The sequence below is a fragment of the Phasianus colchicus genome, chromosome 1, assembly GCF_987193195.1.
Source record: "Phasianus colchicus chromosome 1, bPhaCol1.hap1.1, whole genome shotgun sequence".
NCBI lineage: Eukaryota > Metazoa > Chordata > Aves > Galliformes > Phasianidae > Phasianus > Phasianus colchicus.
The window spans coordinates 146,969,022-146,987,645 of NC_143436.1; the positions used below are offsets into that span (position 1 = coordinate 146,969,022).

General features: G+C 38.8%; 1 protein-coding gene and 1 long non-coding RNA gene across 2 annotated transcripts in view; both read right to left on the reverse strand.

The window, feature by feature from the left end:
- The window catches only part of HS6ST3 (heparan sulfate 6-O-sulfotransferase 3), a 282,444-nt gene that overhangs the window by 207,795 nt on the left and 56,025 nt on the right, over positions 1–18,624 (reverse strand). The window lies entirely within an intron of this gene.
- Positions 5,840–18,624, reverse strand: part of LOC149920130 (uncharacterized) — a 66,583-nt gene continuing 53,798 nt past the window's right edge. The window contains exons 2-3 of the long non-coding RNA XR_016461270.1: positions 7,115–7,195; positions 5,840–6,670 (exon numbers count right to left, since the gene is read on the reverse strand). This is a non-coding gene — a long non-coding RNA (uncharacterized LOC149920130). The remainder of the gene's footprint in view (positions 6,671–7,114; positions 7,196–18,624) is intronic.

Sequence of the window (18,624 nt, forward strand, 5' to 3'; positions counted from 1 at the left end):
TCTGAAGAACAAGTCTTACTAATGAGGTATATCAACCTTGGATTCAAGGGGCATGCTGCTGGACAGGTCCATCCCATTACTGCTTATACTCCTGCCACAGTATAAGACGAAGATAATTTCAGTAGAAATTGTGACTCTCTCTCCTACTGTTTGCATTCAAACCTCATCTCCACTTAACAAGCAGCAGCTCCCCACTGTGACCCTGCTATTTACACCTGGAGGCACAGCATTTCCAACTGAGAGTCACCAAATAAGCTGATAGTTTTTCTAGATACAAACAGCATAAATTGCACCAAGGTTCATCGTAGAGATGGTATTTCAGTTGTACCACGTGCATCATCTTGTACACTAGGTGACCCTGGGTAAGAACAGAAGATGAAGGGAGGAAGAATAGACACGTCAGATTAGAGTGGTTTAATGGTGTTATCAGAATGCCTTTTTTACAGGAAGTAGATTTGTTCAAATGTTTAAATAAATTATATTCCCCACTCCCGTTAAGTCTTAATGCAACTCTGAACAACTTACCATGTCTTACGCTCAGTACATTTCAGATGTTTTAAGAGCAAATAAAACTGTAAAAGTTGAACATTTTTATGCACATATTTCACATAGACCAGAAAGCATTTAGCTAAGAATACATCTTTCATTCCCCTTTTTCCCCAATTCCACACCAACTATTTAAAACCACTGAGTAGTCTGCAATCTCAGAATAGGTCCCTAGGGAAAGGAATTAATGGCAATACTGAAGGTGAGTCTGAAACATGGCAAATCTGATTTTCTGAGTGACTGTATAATTCCACGTACTTATCACTGTCCACAATACTTTACCATATTAATTTGTTACATTACATTTATTTTAACATGTTAATATGCCACAGCAGGTACCATAGCAGGGTCTGCGCTGCATCTGTTCTACAAACACAAAAGGACACCATCAACAAGGATGGCTAAAAAGACATTATGCCCACTTAGAACAGGAGATCTTTTCATTAAATAAAAATGCAAATAGCTTTAATAAACAGGAGAAATAGAAATTATCAAAAAATTTTCATGTAAACACATGACCTACTCTGAGCCCCTTCTCCAGCAGCGTTCAACATCTCCTACAAGCTTTTGAGACAGCCTCAATAAAAGACCACTACTTGTTACGGAAGCTTGACACTAATGGTGCATATGCCTCTCGCATGGTATTACAGGAAATAAGATGTATCATGACATTAAAAGCCTTTCTAGAAGAAACCTTTGCTGTCTCTAAGCAATAAAATCAACAAGTTTTCCTCCTATTATTGCTCATATTCAATTTAGTGGAAAGATAAGAAATGTACCCAGATGAATGAGTTTTGCATTCGATGCCAGTAAGAACATTTTCAAAGCATACTGAATCCCTTAAACAATAATTAAGCACCAAATGAACCATTTAAAAATTCACTGCTACCATTAGAACAAATTAAATTAAGTCAAGATTAACATATTAAGTTTGTTCAACCCAAAGGCGCACGTCATTTCACCTAGTTTCTGTTTAGCTGTGTGTAAGCTGCCTTTCAAAACATCTGACCATAAAGACATGCCAACAAATAAATGCAAATAAGGGCATTACAAATTAAAGTAACTTCATGCTGTGCTTAAGTAGAGGAAGGAACACTATTCTTGGAGAATTGATATGTGGCCCATCGATAATCATTACAATAAATAAAGGTTAGTGTCTACTTGCATATATATTTACAGGTTCAACACTATTTACTCCTAGGGCTGTTTGCTTTTTTTTTTCTTCTTCTTTTTTTACTATGCAAACAAGCATGTTTCCTATAACAAACTAAGTAGGGCCATCCTTGTAAAGTCATCTAACAACTAGTAAAGAGTAACTAGTAGGCCATGTGGCTTTATATAACAATGAATGTTAATAAAGGTGATGCATATGTCTTCATATAGTTTAAAAATTATTTAAAAATTATCTCAAGATAGTTTCCCAGGAGATGAGTCAGGAATAAAGTCACAAAGTTTTTATATTAAAAACTGCTTGGTAACAGACTAAGCAATTTTCAGTACTATTCATCTCATTCAAGAACTTCAGAGTTTTATGTTTTAGAAGCATCTCCCAAGATCTTTACATTCTTCTCATAAACAATTTCAGAGTAAACTAAGTGAGCAATGACTTAAAAGCTTGGCCAAATACAAAGGCTGAATGCTTCAGCATCAAGTCTGAACATGGGTTGATGCTGATGGTGATATCTCTGGAGTGGTTACTGATGAACCTTGCTCACACAGTTAAAACCCGAAGAACAAAGAATAGCACAATGTCCCTGGTGCTGCAGACCTCCCAGCACAAACTGACTAACATGACATTGCAAACACCATTTACATTCCAAACATACTCCAAGATCATTTTTTCAAGAAAGCCAGACATGGACCACAGACCAACAAGGCCTTGGCATTTAACATTGCTTATGCTTAATTTTATGCTACTTGGAAAGCTAATAATCCAAGTCAGTCATTTTATCAACTCTGAAAGCTATTCAAAATTGGAGTTTCCTTTTATATCAAAAAGCTTCACTTGTTTTTGTGATTAATTCAGTGATTAAAGCATTATTATGTATTTCTTTAGATTATATCTGGATAATAAAAAAGCATATCAGCCCAGGGAAAAGAAGGGGGGGGGATCTGACAAATGTTTATAAATACCTAAAGGGAGGTGGGAAGCAAATGGATGAGGCCGGGCTCCTCTTGGTTGGTATGCAGTGATAGGACAAGGAGTAATAGCTTAGAACTTGAACATAGGATGTACTGTGCTAACACAGAGAAGAACTTCTTTATGGTAAGGATGACAGAACACTGGAATAGGCTGCCCAGAGAGGCTGTGGAGTCTCTTTCTATGGAGATGCTCAAGACCCATCTGGACACCTACCTGTACAACCTACTGTGGTACCTGCTTTAGTGGGGGGGCTAGACTCGACGATCTCTTGAGGTCCCTTCCAACTCTTGCAATTCTGTGATAACAATATAGAATAAAGAATATTGCAAATACCTTTCTAAGTTTCTACTTAACTCTTCAGTACTTACTAAGCAGTCCAGAGAACAATGCAAGATGTAGATGTCAATGTTTATCAAATAAGGTTATCCTCTTTAAGAGCAGCTGAGGTAGTTTCACTTTTTCTTGATTATAATCATGAACTTCTCAGGCACAATTCTCAAATTTATAATTCTTCATTGTTTGATAATACATTATCTCTCTGTACTATATATACATTATACTATTTTATATATATATAGTGTATATATATATATATATATATACATATATATATATACATACATGTGTATGTGTGCGTGTGTATATATATATATACACACACACACACACACACTTACATACACACTTTTTTTTTTTTACATATAAACATAAAAATAGCTAACCTCATTACCACCAACTAGTTCATCAAACTGGACTTTAGGGACTTTCTCCCAGCACTCACAAAACACATTTCCTTCTAGGGTTCTAAGAAGTGCCCATGTAGAGGTCTGCTGGGAAGATGACAAACTGTTACAATTTTCTAGAAATCACATTTAGTAAAAACAGACATCAGATATCACCGTCTGTGCTGACAGCTATCATGTATTAATAAACTCCTATTTTGTACCAAGAACTGAAATATTGTTACATTCCACCAATTCAGTTCATAGCCAAAAACACTGATTGACAAGACTTGAAAGAGATACAGCATGCCTGAATCCCCCAATAGTGAATAATTTAAACCTTCTGCAGAGACGGGGCATTAAGTCAGTCATTTTTTTTTTCACTAAAGTAGTTGACAGTACACTACTGGACATCAAAACTTCCTCCTTAGCAGCAGTTATACCTCCTCATGCCTCTCCAAGGTCAAACACATTGAGAAAGATCTATTGGACTACAGGTACTCATGATGTCAAACTGGCAAAATTGAAACAAGCATCCTGTGGCCCATTTCTCTTTCTCTCTTCATGAGAAAGAGTTTCTATTGCCAGAGATTCTTTCTTAATCTTGTCTCCACTCTCAAGTTCACTACATCTTTGTCAATGTTACAAATACACACGCAGGACTGTAAAATTAGCAGCAGCATCTTAAATTCCAGTTTAGAGTTCTGAAGTTCTTGAAATAGTAGCCATATTGAAATGCTCGTGGCACATAGTTAATTAGTCTGCATCTTAAAGACTCTAAACCGGATAACAGAAAGCAACAAAGACCATTTAGAGTACTTGCAGCGGAATTGCCAGGTCATGGCCTGAACCAATGGTTGTGCACCCAGTGAGAAAGTATGGCTAACACAGGAAGCTCATGTGTAAGCAATACACCTGAGTGATGAGAAGGGTTGGAGCTTGGATCCATCCCTCCTCATCCTCATTTAAGGGTTAGCAGCCAAGGGAGCAGCATCTCTTCGGATATAGACTGTATTCCTCCTGAGCCTTCACCAGTTTTTGGAAGGGGTGAGCCAATTTTTATTCTTTGTTACCTGCTATTGCACCATAGTGCTTGTGTCTGATTAGAAGGCACTGCCATCGCCTTCTTTTGCCAAACTGAACTCACAGTGTGTTCATTACCACGTTGTGGTTACTGTGCAACCCATGTCCTGTAGTACTGAAAGATACAAATAAGCCATAGAGGTACTGCTTGGTACCCATAACAGGAATGCTCTCTCTATGCACATGTTGGCAAGGGAGAGCACCGCTGTTACATCTGCTCTGGTTTTCAGTGTGCACATGCCCCTACTATCCCAGAGAGCCCAGCACACACATGGAGTCAGCTACAGCAGCATTCATGCCAAAACCTAAAAAGAGCATGCCTAGCATGTTCTGATATTTTCTTACCTGTCATTCAAAGGTGGCAGCTCTTAGTCAAACTGAGTCCATGGACAGGAAAGCAGTGGCCACACCATATGAACACAACAACTATCAAGTCTCCTTTACCAGAAATCAAAGATTTACAAGCAAAGGGTAATCTCAAGAGAGGAGCAAAAAAGAAGACATGTTCACCATTCAATCCCTTCCCCTATAAAGTAGCAGAGCTGACATAGAACTGTAACAGGAGTTCCTCCCACAAAGCAATAGCAATTCCACTGAAGATGCAGACTATCAGGTCATAATGATGCTGTCCTTGAAGCGGCGTTGGTGCTGTTTTCCTATCTCAATCCCAGCTGACTGCACAGCTGTTATTACACGAATGAATGATGTTGGCATTGATATTGTCTTCCCATAAAAATTATTGTTGGAGTAAGTACAGTTGAAAAGCTGAGGAAAGATAATGGATGCTGTTCACAACATACAAAAATACAACACGTTTGAGAAAATTTGTGTTGAGATTTAAAATAAAAAGTTATGATCTATCACTTTAGAAAGTAAAGCCAGTTTTTGGATATAGAGAACAGAGTAAGGGACTGGAGGTGTTCAGAACTGACTTAACACATTTGAGGTTTCTATTAATAAAAAGTGGAGAGTTCTGCTGAAAAGAACCAGTAGAAAGGATTTTGAGTGCCTTCAAGGCCAAAACACTGCCAGATATTTTTCTACTGATGCATGATAACCAAAACATTTCAAAGCCTGCCTTAAGTATACACATCCAGCACAAGGCTTCTCAATCACAGAAATACAAACACCAAGCAAGAATGTATTTTTATATAACAAACAACATGTACGCTTAAGACAACTTTTTTGGAAGCAATGACTCAGGAAAGCTTTCAGTACTACAGCATCAAAGAAGTTTGCTCAATTGCAATGACTTCATTGGTTTTGAAATGCAATACCTCTTTCTTTAAAAGCCAAAATAAAATTAGAAGACAATGTTTTAACACTGTCACCACAACGGCTGTAACCTAGGTGTTACCGAAAAAGGGCGCTCTTGCCTTCAAACAAGTGGTTAAGCACCTAACCAGTTTAGTAAGTTTAACTTACTCAAGCATCAGGGGAAGAAATACCGTAAAATGAAGAAAGTCTTCAAACTGGACTTCTGCCCCACAATAGCCATAGTCAGATAAGTCCCATTTTATTTAGAAACTGTTAAGAAGAAAGGAATAGCTGTAGTTCAACAACAGCAACAACAAAAAAGATGAACCTTTCGTTCTTTTAAAAAACCTTAACATGATAAGAGAACAAAATGACCTTCCTTTCTCCACTTCCTCCCAGCATCACTTCTACTTATATAAGTGCAGAAACAAGAATAGCAGAAGTGTTATTTTAAGATTACAGTAATAATTAACAGGTTAAGATTAAAAGAAGTACACACTACAGCAGTGGTGTTGTAAAGTGAGTTTTCTCCTCTTTTCACAGATCTTCACATTAAGCTGTATTTAAATGTTATCATGTTCAGCATTAGTTAATCACCTGCACAATTCCTTTAAATGAAATCAGTTCTCCTTTTCTCAGCAACTGATACAAGGTGATGCCAATCCAGATGAAGCACTTATCTCAAAAATCAAGTCAAACCATTTTCCTTTTTATTCATTATAATGGTCTTTAAGTGTGATTAATCAAGTCAACGTTCCCTTTTTCACGCAGAGCAGTAATTGCTGAGTGCAAATTAAAGCATATTATATACAACATATAATACTTAATCTGTAGACAAATTTTTATTAAGGTTTAAGTCAAATTTTGTTAAATGTCCTAATGTTAAGCTATATTCAGCGGGTATCTTTATGTGCGTGCCCTAAGGGAAAGGAAAAAAAACATTACAAATGTACTTCAAACACCATCAATAATCCATTTGCTTAATCAAAGAAAAAAAAAGAGTAGCAGTAATATTATGTTTGTAAGAATAAATACAATAGAATCACAAATCATAGCGTACAGTTTAAAATAGGATAGTTCTACACATATTCTAAAAACAAACAAACATAAACCTGACATCTCAAGCCTAATTCTTTTTCAACATAATGCACAACAATCCTTCACAATGATAACAGAACTGCATTCACTACTAGAGTCATCTGATGACTTTCATAATTGTTGACAACTGTTGTGAAATCCATTGCCACCAAATAGGGACAAGAAAATTCCCCCAGAAGGGGGATTTAAGGATGAACATTAGTACTCTTACTCAATACCCTATGGCTTATTTCTCTTTTTTAATTTTGCAGGTATTGATACTCACAACCATGCTTTCCGATGCAACTAAAAAATTAGCTGTTCCACCATGTCCATAAGCAGCCAAAACATATTTCGCTAACAAAACCTGAAACAGAACAAAACTTGTTCTAGAAATGCAAAAAGGAAGAAGAACCTCTGAAAACCTTCATAAGCTAACAAAAAAACAAAAACAAAAACGATTAAAAAAAAAACCCAAAGTATGAGATATGACTTTAGTTAAAAGAAGAAAGGGTAGAAAGAAGAATTTGGTGATATAATGTCAGCAGCTGAATCCACCTTAGGTGAACAGGGACAATGCAACATATTTAAAAGATGCTTAGCTATGAAGAAGTGATTCATTCAAGGCCAGGCTGGATGTGGCTCTGGGCAGTGTGGTCTAGTGCTTGCAACCCTGCACATGGCAGGGGGTTGAAACTAGATCATCGCTGTGGTCCTTCTCAACTCAGGTCCTTCTATGATTACTCTTGAGACAGTGTTTTGTTCTAAGAATTATCCCCTGCATGAAGCACCCACAGACTCCAACTGACTTTATTTTTTTAGGTCAATACCTTCGTATCTAGAGAATCCTTAAAACATATCTATAAAGTAACTAAGAGACTGATTCAGTGTTCTGTGCTTTTAAAAAATCTTGACCAATGCAATAAATATATTTAAATCTAGTGGAAGCAAAAATAACCATTTCATCCAGACAGAAGAAAAGCAAAAAAGAACAAACCCTTATCCAACATCCTTTAAAGTACACCATCAATCCTCTTAAATAGATCTTACCTATTACAACTACTCAGCTTTACATTTTATGAAAAATTATGTTGTATCAGCTAATGCAGTGTTTTCTACCCAATGCCATAAGTCACCCATGTAGAATGTAAGCAAAGAAGTAAAATTATTCATCTCTGTGTATGACAGTCTCATACCTAATTGGCTTGGTCCATTGTGATTTCAGGCAGAACAGACAGGACTGTCAATACGAAAAATCATTTCTGGAGAGTCTTTGGTTTATGTACAACTCACGTAACTATTCCATACAATGAGCAGTAAAGCAAAGAACTTCATCTCTAGCAAATAGTCCTTACCCCAGAAAAATCACCAGCCCAGGCTTGAAGCTCAGCCTTCCAGTCTCACAGTCTGTAACACTACCATCACACACTGAGGGTATGACATCACACATCCAGTACTGACCTGGCAGATGCATGATGGCCAGCTCAGCTGGCTGCCAGTATATGGAAGAGGATGAAAGCTCAATTTTGCCCAACTCCCCATCTAATAGGAAAAAAAGCACTATTTCACTTCCAATCTTCAAGAAATCAAAACTGAGAACCTTTAGTATTTTCTTTTTCCTTTCTAATCTGACAATTGGCCAATAGTTGCAGAAATTATTTTAGAGAAAAAGAAGATGTATTTGGTGCGTGTCAGCTGACAGACTTTGATGTATATCTCAACATATAAAAAATAGTAATAGGAGAAGGGGGGGATGGTTTTAAGCTGAAAGAGGTGAGGTTTATGTTGGATGTTAGGGGGAAGTTCTTTATAGGGAAAGTAGTGAGGCGATAGCACAGGCTGCCCAGAGAAGTTGTGGATTATCCCAGAATCATAGAATGGCCTGGGTTGAAAAGGACCACAATGATAATCTAGTATGTGCAGAGTTGCCAAAAAAGGATGCTCTGTCCCTGGAGGTGTTCAAGGCCAGGTTGGATGGGGCCCTGGGCAGCCTGGTCTACTACCAGATCTGGAGATTGGTGGCCCTGCATGTGGCAGGGGGGTTGGAGATTCATGATCCTTGAGGTCCCTTCAACCCTGGCCATTCTATGATTCTATGAAAAAAATCACAAATATCCTTGAGTAAAAAAACTCATATAATCCAAGTCTGATCTCCTATTTAATTCCTAATTTTCATTCAGTAAGAGCTGTTTCCAGCAGGAAGAATAAAGTAGAGACTTTAGGTTGATTTCAAGCAGCCTTTACTGTTTGAATCATTCTAGGAAAGCTGAATAGAGACTCATTTGTTCTGCTGAGCAATTGCTAGACTGTTTCTGATACCTGAAATATCTTAAATTTAACTGAAGGCAGTCCTATGCTGCAATTACTGCACTTGTTTGTTTTTTTCCCATTAACTGTTGAATAGTGTTTACAATTGGCTGTCGCAAGTTTAAGATGTAGTTACAAAATGGAAACAAGCATTTAATTCCATTCACGCTCCATTTCTGACACTACACGCATTTTAGATTACCAGGTTACCATCTAATTTCTGGCATGGACAGCAGAGTACGGGAAGCGAAAGAAAAAGATAAAAGAGATGTGAAAGAAGGAATGAAGGTGTATGACACCAAGAAGTGCAAGAAACGTCTTACTCTCCATACCACATCAAGACAGTATTGTCCGTTTTAGAAGGGACTTCAACAGTAAACAGTTTTGAGTCTGAGGAACGTATGTCTGCCTTGCTCTGTTGAGATACTAAAGGTCAGAAAGAATCTGCTTTTTTTTTTTTTTTTTTTCCCCAGTTTTTCTAATTCTAAAGGTATGGAACAAGCCAGCACCATCTACACTCTCATCTCTGAAGAACACGTGACAAGCTGAGGTACAGGAAAATCATAGAATCATAGAATCACAAGGTTGGAAAGGACCTCCAAGATCATCTAGTCTAACCATCCTCCCGCTACCATTGTTACCACAAGCACTAAACCAGATCTCACAGCTCCTCATCCAGGTGCTTCTTGAACACTGCCAGGGACGGCGACTCCACCACTTCCCTGGGCAGCCATTCCAGTGCCTGACCACTCTCTGAGAGGAAAAGCTTTTCCTTCCGTCTAACCTAAACCTCCTCTGGCACAACTTGTACCTGCTATTAGAGAAATAAACATCTGAAAAGCTCTTCCTTAAGAAGTAGATTTTTTGTGAAAAAAAGTAGCAGATCCTAAACTAAATGCTAAACAATGGCACCCTACATGCATACTTACGTTACCATCTGCTACACCTATCAAGTATTTATTCACCTTCCCTTTACAACACAGTTTATCACACTTAAAATTTGTTCTAAAATTATGCATGTTAAGAGTGCCACTTTTTGCCTAAACATACCTACACATTTCATGAAGTCACTGGATTTACAGAGTTTCCTCTGTACAGGAAAAAAAAAAATACCAGCTACTTGGCGGTAGCTTGGCGGAGGCTCAGAGTCAGAAAACCAACCAAAATGATGGCAGTGGAACCTTGAACTTGAGCGCTCAGATGAATTGTTGTAATCTGATGGCTACTTGTCTGCTACAGAACACATGAAATCTATTTTTAAGCAAAACATTAGTAGCAGTTTTCTGTAGATTTTTATTATTATTTTTTTTTTTATTAAGAGATAAAGGAGCTATAGACACAATGATTAGTAGTCACAGCATTAATCTTCTCATTGTACCTAACAAATTCATTTAGTGTTTAAGACACAAACCCTTCTAGGGTTGCTCTTTGAGCTGAAGTCAACGTACTTTCTGGGAAGTTACCTCTACCTCATCCATCCTCTGCTAAGACACAGCAGGCCTACTCTCAGGAAACTGAAACTGATAGGAAATACTCACTGACTTCACTGAACTCTAAACAGAAGAATAAATTCTACTCAAACAAAAGAGTAAGATACAAAAATGACAGAGGAATCCAACAAATTCTATTTAAACATTAAGACTAATCTGACAGTGGAAAAGAATTCTTGTCTTCAGACTCACATCAGCAACAAGATTTAGAAAAAATATTGTACGTTAATATTACCATTAGCACTTAAGAAAGGTTATTTTAGCAATTTCTAATGCAATTATTACATGCACTGCTTTTATCACTGTAAAGGAATAACACCACTCATACCATAGCCATTAAACAGCAAACTCCAGACCTTAACTTTCCAGTACAATTGAGCAGCTTCATGCTACATTAGCCTGGTAATGCAAAGAGAACCCAAAAATAGAGATATTTTTAACCTGGACTGTTTAAGGCTCCAAGGAAATGAGGCTTAGGCAGTCCCACATCTGTTCACTTGACATATTTAACTTCTAAACTTGCTGGCCAACTTCAACTAAATTTGACAAAGGGATTGGAAACAAAATAATTTAGGTTCTGCAAATTCTACAAAAATACAGCAGAGTACGGAGGAGATGCCTACACAATGCTCTTACTGAAGGCAGAGGAGTTTTGACTGATCTATTACCTATCACCTAACTAATGAATACCACACTTTGTGGGAGGAATCCAGTACTCTCCCTCCACACTGTGTGGTATTCATATATAAGAATATATATAGATCCTGGACAATCTGCTCTAGATAACTGTGCTTGAGCCAAGGGATAAATAGATTATCTCATGAGATCCTATCCAACGTAAATAATTCTGTGAGGGCTGTCTGTATGGCTTCAAAGAAGCCAAAATATCAAATGATTATCAAACAGAGATGCTTGGAGAGAAACTCAGGGAGAAAAGATAGAAACATACTCAGAAGATAAAGCATATTTACTTGCTGGATGGTCACAGCCTGAGAGTTGTGTTCAATGGATCTATGTCCAGGTGGAGGCCAGAGACAAGTTGTATCCCCCAGGGTTTGTCTTGGGATCAGTACTCTTCAACATTTTTATCAGTGACATAGGTAGCAGGATCAAATGCACTCTCAGCAAGTTTGTTGATGACAGCAAGCTGAATAGTGCAGGTGATACAATAAAAGGAAGGGATGCCACTGGAAGGGATCTGGACAGGCTTGAAAATGTGAATGGGCCAATGTGAACATAATGAGATTCAACAAGGCCAAGTGCAAGCTGCTGCATCTGGGTTGCAGGCAATCCCAGACATGAGTAATGGAAGAACGCGTTGAGAACAGCCCTGTGGAAAAGGGGTTCTGGTGGACAAAAAGCTGGACATTAGCCAGCAGCATGTCCTTGCAGCGCAAAAGGCCAACAGTACCCTGGGCTGAATCAAAACAGGGGTGGCCAGCAGAAAGAAGGAAGTGACTGTTCCCCTCTATTCTGCCCTTCTAAATCTCCATCTGCACTACTGCATCCACCCCCAGCACAAGGAGGACATGAAGCTGATGGAGCAGGTCCAGAAGAGAGCCACGAGGATGATCAGAGGGCTGGAGCAACTCTCCTGTGAAAAAAAGATTGAGGGATTTGGGCTTATTCATTCTGGAGGAGAGAAGGCTTTGAGGAGACCTCATGGTGGCCTTCAGTACTTAAAGGGAGCTTACAAACAGAAGGGAACCAGCCTTTTACACAGGCAGATATCACTAAGACAAGGGAGAATGGTTTTAAACTAAAAGAGGGGAGATTTATGTTATATGTCAACAGGAGATTCTTTACTCAGATGGCAGTGAGGCAAAGGTTACTCAGAGAAGCTGTGGATGCTCCATACCTGGAGGAAGCATTCAAGGCCATGCAGGATGGGTCACTGGGCAGCCTGTTCTGGGGAGTGTCACTGGAAGTTGGAGAGACAGCGGAGTTAGAACTGGATGGCCTATAGGCTCCCTTCCAATCCAAACCATTCTATGATTCTACGACATGAATCCAAAGGCAGTTGAGCTTTATCAGTCTTGCTATTAATGATTCTTTTTCTTCAGTGACCTTTAGAATTTCACTGAAGACTCGTCACTCCACTGCTTATGCGCCATTAGCAAAATCACTTTAGAAATCATCTCTAGGGATGCAAGCTGCATAACTTTAATTAGTCTTGTGTTAAACATACTTTTCCACATTTTATACCGATGTTAATGTATCCACATTGGGATTAAGTATCTTTCTCCTTATCAAATAGCTAAATAAATTTTGCTGTAGATTTTCTGTAGTTATAATGCCCCGCCATTTTGTGGTGGGAGAAAACTGGACATATAGGAAATTTGTAAACAACTGCTAGTAAAAAACTGTGAGAATTTGTTTCAGTCTAACTCAATCCTACTGAACAGTAGTCTTGTAACTACTAAAAGAAGGAGTGGGGTCTGGAGTGAGCAGTCCCATAGCTGAATCCTCCCCCACCAGCAAAAGACTTCTTGAGCAAAGCATGCATTCCTCTATGGACAGGAACAGGAAAAGTTGTGAGGAAGAAAAAGGCTATGGCATTATATAGCCAACTACACAGTAATACCAGAGCAGATGCAGGGTGGGCAGGCTGGTAAAGAGGTGACAGATCAGAGTGGCTGAACCCTGATCAAGAGTGGGGGCATGAAAAAGAGGGTATCTACATGTGAGCTTGTTATCTAAACTCCTGTCTATATCGGAGGGCATTAAATCAGTTTGTTATGAAGAGTGGAATGAGCCGAATTAGGAACACACCAAACATGTCAGAAGAGGCCTTCAGAAGCCTGAAGTATTCAAGATGGAAAATCTGATCCTAAACAAGTTAAAAAAAAAAAGTCTTTGAAAATGGACTTACTGAAATTATCAGGATAAAATTACAATTCTAACAGACCAACAAATCTAGAAAACAAGAAATCATGCCAGAAAAGATTTAAGAAGCAATCTGGAAAAGACACAAACTCTAAAAATGCAGCTTCTCACATAAAGCTTTCTCTATACTAAAAGACCAATATGACTAATGGGGCATGAGCTATTGAAAACGTTTCACGAGAAGATCTAGCTAAGTACAAAGCAATAAGCCTTGTGACTGTTTCAGACAAAGTGAGAGAAGCTACTCTGAAAAACAGAGTTAATGACTACACAGATAAACAGGATATATCAGGAAAGAGACAACAAAGTTTTGGGAAAGCAATATCAGGATTGACAAAGGTTAAAATAAGATTCAACATGTGAGTAGCACAAGGTAAAAATCAAATCAGGCAGAACAAAAAAAAGCATCTTTGAATGTCCTTCACACAAAGCTGCCACAGCATAAAAGGAATGTTCTCAGAATCACAGAATGGCCAGGGTTGGAATGGACCTCAAGGATCAGGAATCTCCAACCCCCTCCACAGGCAGGGCCACCAACCTCCACATTTAATTCTAGATAAGGCTGCCCAGGGCCCCATCCAACCTGGCCTTGAACACCTCCAGGGACGGGGCATCCACAACCTCTCTGGGCAGCCTGTTCCAGCACCTCACCACTCTCTCTGTAAAGAATTTCCCCCTGACATCCAACCTAAATCTCCCCTCCCTCAACTTAAAACCATGTCCCCTTGTCCTGCAGTTATCTACCCTTGTAAAGAGTTGATTTCCCTCCTGTTTGTAGGCTCCCTTTAGGTACTGAAATGCTGCATTGAGGTCACCCCGCATCCTTCTTTTCTCCAGGCTGAACAAGCCCAGCTCCCTCAGCCTGTCCTCATAGGGGAGGTGCTCCAGCCTTCTGATCATCCCTGTGGCCTTCCTCTGGACCCTCTCCAACATCTCCCTGTCTTTTTTGTACTGTCCCACTTGGACACAGTACTCCAGATGGGGCCTCACAAGAGCAGAGTAGAGGAGGACAATCACCTCCCTGTCCCTGTTGGCCACCCCTCCTCTGATGGAGCCCAGGATCCCATTTGCCTTCCGAGCCGCTTAGGTAGATAACTTTATGAAAAACAGAAAACCAAAGAAACAGGAAGTACTGCAGACCAGAAAAATTTTGCCCAGTAGTATTTCATGGGAATCTGCTCCATGAACCTGCTGTACTCAGCTGTCTACAGATAATCTAACTATTCAGCAGTAGGAGCAAAGGACATCATGTCCTGGTATAAATTCATGAAGCAACAACATCTGCAATACTCTGTACGCTTCTAACCTCTTATCACAAAAAAGGATATAAATGGGACAGTTACAAAGGACAACAAGCAAGCACCTTCAAACACACAAAACAGATTAATCTGAGGAAATAATACATGTTCACTCTTCAGTTTAAATGAGTTACCTAAAATAGGACAGTAATTTATAAAATAATGAGTGGCATTGTCATGGTTTCACATCTGACAGTGGGGCAAAAAGGGGATGGGGAAGGCCTCCTTGGAGCCTTGCACCCTCCCATCCACTTTTCGGGGGAAAGAAAAACAAAAATGACCCAATTAAGATAGGGAGAAATAACAAATTTACTACAAATGGTAAAAGAATGTAAGATAATGATACGAAAAGGAGCTACAGCTAATAAATCAAGCAAATGGAAGGGAAGGATTTTCCAGCTGTGCTGCTAGATGTGCTGACTGGAAGCAAAGAGACCAGTTCACTCCCATCACCTGGAACTGGAAATCACACAGGGAGTAATGGAGGCTCCTGGGAACTGTAGTCTGTCTCTCCAACTCAGTGCATCACCTCTTGGAGAGCAGGAACTCACATGAGACTGCTAGAAGCACAAGACTAGAAAGTGCAGCTCCGCGGTACACTGTGCTCCAGCACCCAACAGCTTGCCACATGATGTCATTATATGGAATTCTGATAAAGCCAGGATAAGAAAGCACCTTCAAATCCATGAAACAGATTTATCTGAGGAATTAATACTTTTGTACTCTTCCACTCAGATGCAGTAACTAAAATAGGACAGTACTTTATAAATGAATGACATGAAAACGGAGATAGAACAATTGTTCAGTGCATTTTCCAACTTAAGCACCAGGGAACATTAAAAGAAGCTAATATGTGGCAGGTTTTCAAATAGAAAGCACTCCTTACTGGTCATTATCCTATATATTGCTTTGCTCGGGCACCTGCAGCAAGCCTCAGAGGGTCTGTTCCAAAAGCAACTGGACACATTTTTTGGGCAAAAACTCTTCCATACTGTAGAAAACAAAACTGACCACAGCCATAGAGAGTATTCTAGGCATTATATTCCATTATGTTCACTCCTGCTATCCCATTGCCAACAGGAGACAATCAAATGGACTTTAAGTTAATACATCTATTTATATATTTCATTTGTACATTTCAAGTAAAAAGCACTGGGGTGAGGACCATCTTCAGAAACTTGGACTATGCAAGTTCTTATTTTGATGTAATCTTCCAGTAACACCACATTCAGAATAAGTTAAAAAAAGAACTGTGCTCCACAAAGAGACAAAGAAAACTTGGCTTTCATATATGAATAATTCATAAGACAGACCTACTTGTGATTATTTATATCATCCCAGATTTCCATGAAAATCTGTACTTTTCACATGAGCCTTTATAATAAGCTTCTATTACATGGATTGCACACAGATTTGTAATCACCTTCAGAGGGTATCAAAAGAACTAATCTCAGCTCTCTATGTGCAAAGCAGTATTTAAATTACATTTCTTGGCCTTAATTTCCAAGTAAAGAGTCAAAGTTGTAATGTATGTGAAACTTCTCAAGTTTGTAACGTATGCAGGATAGATACAATACCAGAGAAAGAAATACTTCAAAATACTCATATATTCTACATTAAGGAAGTAAGTCAGATAAATGAAAGTCCGATACAGTAATAGTAGCTAAAGGCACAAAAGCAGAGAGGGGAGCAGAGGGAAGCAAGATATGATAGTATTACACATTCCTGACAATGTGAACAAATTATTTTGTTTGCAGTTTATCTCATTATATCCTCCTTCCCCAGCTTTAAATTTCATTTACCAGTGTATATTGGTAAGCTGTCTGATGCACAGACAATACTTTCATATACGAATTATTTTTGTGCAAAAACAATAAAGACTTGATCCTTATTAAACCTTATTGTAAGAAAAAAAATGAAACAGTTATTTATATTACTTATTTTTCCCATCAAATAGAAAGGGAATGTGTTCCACAAACATAATATTCAAAGTTTCCCTTGAGGTGGGAGGAATGTTACCAAAACTCAGAGAAACTGGTCCACAATCTAACATAACAAGTTAACCAAATAAATGAAAAACTGACATACTGCTTTATAAAATGAGAGAAAAATTGTAAGGAGTTCAGATTTATCTCTCGGTGGCAATGAATACAGGTTTTCCAAGGGAACCAGTTCTAAATCATAGAATCATTTCTGGGGACTCTGCACTAAGGTGCACTGAAGCACACATTTGCCACCCAGATAATCTCTCTAGAGAGGTTGCTGCCTTCTGGGATCCCGCATTTGGGACATAAGAAAGAGGCTACTAGGTAAGATGAACTCAGAGAATGCCTTTGTAAATTAATCTGCAGAAACAGATATTGATGTTTGACATGTATGATAGTAATCATATTCAATATCACAACAATGACAACACTCTCTGTGTTTCTGTTAATGAGTACGTTTAGGGAGGTTAGAATTCAAACAAATTCCTACCTGCTTAGAATGGGCACCTCAAGGACGCCATCATCACTTCTGGTTAGATAGCAACATATATACCCACTCCTGGAGGTTATATTTTCCTGCTTAGAAGATCAGTCCAAGAAACTCCGTCACAATGCAGCTTTAGTAGATTTAGAGCCTCTCAGCATTTTGAAGGCAGACTAAAGAACAAGAAACTTTGTGAAGCATTTAAGTCCCAAAACAGAACCCAGTACATCACACCTGCCTGTTCTTTCAGCTGCTGCCAGTGATGCAGCAGGTGTTGGACAAAAAGATATAATTGCATCTACCATTCATCTACTATTAGCAGAGGGATCACCTTAGTCTTTGATTTGACTTGAAAGAGAAGAAACCTAACCTATCTTCTAAAATGGTGGATGTCTTTAATTTCTAAGCAAGCATTGTGATATCTAACAGGAATGATAGAACTTATTAACGTTTTGAAGCTTACATTACTAGACCATAAGGCCACAGCAGTTTCTGACAGGACACCTATGATGTTGAGATAACTTCATCTCCACAGCTACCACTCCCACACATGTCAATGCCGTAAGGTATGAAATACGTCTCTGAAGCTGTGAACATTGTCAATACGAATGTTAAGCCTTTTAAAGTGATGCTGTGCAATGGAAGAATACAAATTGGTTGGAGCACAAGCCTTTGATTGCCCGAGAACTTCTAATACTTCCAGCACTGACAACCACAAGCTGAAGCATGTCACAAAACAGGGTGTAACATACAGACACGTCTGCTGTGGTTTAGGACTATTCAAAACATCAGGGGATGCCTCTTAAAGACTGAGATCTTTGATATTCAGCAAGGATGCTAGCCAGCTGGTGATGTTAGAGAACATATGCACCAGCTACATGGCAATCGATGCTCCAGGCACAGCCTCAAGAGATGCCTTCCTCCATTCAAAGGGAGGCAAGTCTACAGCTGGGTGTGCACTGATATATATGTGTGTGTGTACATGTGTGTGTGTGTAAATAGTTGAGAATGCATGTGTATACACTGGCACAAGTGGTGTCTGTCAAGCACAAAAAGAGAGAAGTCACATACACACTGAGCCAGAGTGAACACGAGTTTTTAACAGGCTTCTGAAAAATAACCTGTATGAGTGTATTTCTGTCACGGTAATTTCAGAAAGCTTTTAGAAGATGCCTTCAGTTTCAAGTCAAGTACTTCACATAGATATGAATGCAATTTGGTTGAAAGTTCTGCTGACACACACCATTTCCATGGTGTTAGACCTTGTTAAGACACACAACGTTACATACACTTTGCATTAGCCACTTACCTCACATTACTCACAAACAAAACATACAACTTTATGG